Source organism: Schistocerca piceifrons, chromosome 2 (assembly GCF_021461385.2).
Source record: "Schistocerca piceifrons isolate TAMUIC-IGC-003096 chromosome 2, iqSchPice1.1, whole genome shotgun sequence".
Lineage (NCBI taxonomy): Eukaryota > Metazoa > Arthropoda > Insecta > Orthoptera > Acrididae > Schistocerca > Schistocerca piceifrons.
In genome coordinates, this window is record NC_060139.1 from 233,273,425 (window position 1) to 233,277,990 (window position 4,566).

Consider the following 4,566-nt stretch of genomic DNA (forward strand, 5'->3'; position numbering starts at 1 on the left):
CGTAAGATCTATACTGTTCTTCTGGAGGGCTCTAGCTTTTAACACGGGCTGGGGGGTGGTCCTGACGTAACAGAAACGCGAAAAAGTCTCACGCTAAAACTTGCGGCTGGGGTGTGGTCCTAGCGTTTAGCTGGCGACATGGGTGTCCGTCCCTTATCGTAGGGCCTTCCAGCTTAGCACGGTTCTGCTCTCGGCTTCTGTTCTCGTTTCTCCCCTCGGAACTGCGTCTGTCTCACAGTGGGAAGGTATGACATGCATTTAGGCATTCTTGTGTTAGTCTGTGGTATTCCATTTGCTCACTCGTTACTCGTATTACTTTGGTTAATTTAATGTCACGATTTATTCGGAGCTATGTGACATACTAATGTATTTGCTTATAATGTCAGGGTTTTCATGGGAGGTGTTGGATTTGCCTGACACCTTACAAATTCAACTAAATACTTAGAGATTACAATTACGATTAAAATTAACTGGGGCTATGACTTAGATGAAGCTGAAGGTAAAGGAAACCAAAGACTGCGATTTATTGGCAAAACACTTAGAAAATGCAACAGGTCAACTAAAGAGAATGTTTACACTGTGCTTGACGATCCTCTTCTGGGGTATTGCTGTAAGGTGTAGGTTCCGCTTAAGACAGGGTCGAAGGAGACCATCGAGAAAGTTCAAAAAAGGGTATCTCGTTTTGTTCTATCGCCAAAACAGGGGAGAGAGTGCCACGGATATGATAAGTGAATTGGTGTTACAAACATTACAACAGAAGCGATTTTCGTTGCGGCAGGGTCTTCTCATGAAATTTCGTTCACCGAATTTCTCCTCAGAGTGTGGAAATGTTTTGCTGAAGCCCACCTACACAACGAGGAATGCTCATCGTAACAAAATAAATCAGATCTCGCACGGAAAGAGTTTAAGTGTTCGTTTTTCTCGCATGCTGTTCGAGAGTGAAACGATAGATATGGCTTGATGAGCCCTCTTCCAGCCACTTAACTGTGAACTGCAGAGCAATCATGTAGATATAGATGTAGATGTAGATAAGCAGTTCAGAAGTGCAGGAGTTATTCGGCTAGCAAACGTGTAATGAGGAGATTGATGAAGTACAATTGTCAAGATTATGAGTTGGTAATAAATTAAGTGGGAAGGGCACACCACAGAACTTTTTGGATAACTAAATCTTTTTCTGCGACGCAAATGTTGTAAAATATGGCTAATGGAGCAAAAGTGTAAGGAGGAGATTAAGTATAATTTTTGCGATTATAAGTTGGCAATAATTTCAGTTTTGACGGACACACCACAATACATCTGCGATAAGTAAATCTTTTTATGCGACCCAAATGTTGTTAAATATGGCTGATACAGAAATGATATGTTGTAATACTTTCATTCAATAATTTTACGGGGCAATATTTTGGGGTAACGCATCCAGCAAAGCTTATGTTTTCCGACTATAAAAGTGTGTAATATAAATATTTTATGGTGTGAATGCAAGAACGCGCTATAGAGCCACCTTCAAGGAACTGGATGTACTACTTTTCAGTATATTTATTCATACTTTTTGTCGTAAATAATGTGTCTCACTTTCAAGCCAAATACTCTGTTCTTATTCCTAATACCGGTTCTATGAACTATCTACGTAAAAACTTCCTACTGTACTTTGGCATAGGAAAGTATTCATTTTCTGAGAACGCACTTCTAGTATAACTTGACAGATACAAAAAGTTTAGCTTTGAGCAAAAAACGATTTAAAATACGAATTTCTTTAAAAATATACCATGGTATGTAATATTTTTCTTCCAGACAACCTCACTAGATTAACGTGATCTTTGGAAGTAGACATTTCTTTTCTTTTTACAGGACTTAGCTATAATAACGCCGGGATCATCGCATGTAGTTTATTACGTGTACAATTACGCATTAGTAATAAATTTTGTATTAATTTTTACATGAAGACATGTCAGTATATTGAAGCTACTCCACATGATCCATAATCGTGTCACTTAGAGGAAGAGACTTTAGGTAGTCTGTTTCTTTGGGGGTATCGATGTTTTCTTTGTTATTATTTTTGAAATCCTTGAGGATTTCTTCACTATGGGTCTGTGGAACGAACACTAAATTTGCACATCGAAAACGCACTCTGTGGAGTGAAAGATAATCAGAAAGCACCGACTGTCAGTTTTTATTATCTTATTTAGTGAGACATGTGACAGTGATAAAGCTAGACATGTATGCAAAAGTCTCTGATTAAAGTCCTTTTCGGTCATTCTGCTTTAGTATCTCCTTTGTTTTTCTCACTTACCTTACAGAAATGCTAGAATGATACGTGTAGCACGACTGTACCTAATTCCTTCCTCCTGAATACAAACAGATATTCGCAGATATGGAGACAGGATGCCTCATTTTTACATATCTACAAGAAGTGCAGAATTGGCAGCCGGATTAGCTTAGTAGGTTTACCATGTATTTGCCGTTACATCTGTGGAATGGGATAAGGAAAACAAGTGGCGGTATACACACACTCCAGTTGACACCATTCGTGCCTTGCAGAGTACAGAGTAATATAGGTACAAAAAGTAAATACAATAATATTTCCACCATTTATCCCAGAGTTAAATGAGACATTGGAAGTGGTCCAAATTTCGCTTTTGGTATAATTATGAGCTATATAGATATTTGGTACTGTAATTTGCTGCAGCCAAGTGTAAACAACGTGAAACAGCCCTTCAGGCGACGACAGTTTTATCTGTAAGACCACGACGACAGTTCATTATCACATACAACTGCAACCGACATAAAATCAATTTTAATCACCCTGAAACATTTGCAGCTATGTATTCGTTACTTTTCATGCAGTTCCTGTGTTCACAAGTAGTATTCCCTCTGGTATGCCATGTTAATGGTAATCTTAGCTTTAAGAATAGCCTCAGTCATAGAAGCTATTGTCTTCAGTTGTTTTGTAATTAACTTAAAAATTATGTAGTACTAATTCTCTAAATTTGGGCTATAGACATATTTTGGGCCATTTTCTGAATGGGAAAATCGTAAACCCTCGTCACCAGTTTTGTGAAGGTCTCGTCGCTACTGCTGTGCCACTACTGTTATGCTAGGCCTAGTATTTGAGTTCGTGAAACGGCTTCTGGTGCAGTACACATCTAAGATTCTCCATGCCATAATTAGGCAGCTATACCTCAAGATCACGTAACAGGATGGGAGAACGAAGGTTCTACGACAATCCAAAAAAATAGTATTAAAGTAACACAAAGTAGTTAAAAAGGTTTACACATCTTTGTGACTTGTCAAATAATGAAGTATGCAACACTGCATGCAATGTAACAAAGAAAGGGCCTCAATGGCTGAGTGCAAATAATCGTATGTAAACTTCACAGTACATAGCAAATGTAATTTACAACTGTCTGTTCACTTCTAAGAGTTCACTAAACGACGTTCCCTGTCTAAGTCAGTCCTGGAGGAAGATCTGTAACAAAGTGAGCGAGAGCTGCTCTTCTATCTTCCGAGTAGACTTCTGTTCGTTGTCGTCCGATCATTGGCGGATTGTACCCAGTCGGCAGTTGGCGGAGGCGAAGTCGATATCTTCATCCTCCGCGGCGCTGGTGGACTCCCGCAAGTGGCGAGTCTCTATGGCACTGGCACCAGCTCGCATCTTTGCCCCTGTGGTGCTTTTGCCCTGACTGTGTCTTGTCTGGACGACACAGCAAATCCAAAACAAAGTATATCCCGCAGGGAAAAAGGGAAGAAATGGAACGAAATAAATGACCAAGGCGATTCAGGCAGTCAGCGATGTAACTATGTTACTATGGAAACAGCCTTCTCAAGACCTCCTATCCACTTCGGTAAGAGTATGTTGGGAACATCAGACGTGTTGACACCTTCAATTTTTAAATCTCATCGGCTCTCATCCTTAAGACATTGCTCCTGTTCCTACGGCAAACAAAACAAAAATCAAAAAATCATGTAAAGCCACAGCGTCTGTCCTGATAACTGTCACTGCTTAAAACCAATGCTACAAAAGCTTGTTACTGAAGGAAAAATTTCCACTCTCCTTCGAAACGAAACGCTGTGAAAAATAAACTTGACTTCGAAAAAGTGCTTGAAATCACATCCAGGAAAGTTAAGTTTGAGAAAAATTAAAAAAGGAATACAAATGGAAATGGAGAAAAGAAAAATTGAAGACAGCTCAAATGAGTCACTGATAGACGAACCGACCATGCCACTCCTTGATGACAACTTCAGTGGTTTTGAACACTCTACTGCAGAAAACAAATCAGATCTGACATAGAATGTACGTTTGTGAAGGAAATCTTTAGTGATGACGTGCATGGGAGTTGTGTGTTGTGTGTCATGCGTAACATGTAAACACACATCTGATGGGCAGGAGCAAATAAAAACATTTAAGACTTTTGTCAAGTGAATAGAATGTTTTACATTATATGATCACATATTTTGATAAACCACAGTGAATTATTAACTAAAATACGTCATTATATTCAACTAATTTACAAAATGTTTCAATTATTCAATGACATCTCTTTTTTTTTAATTAGCCTAATTTTAGAC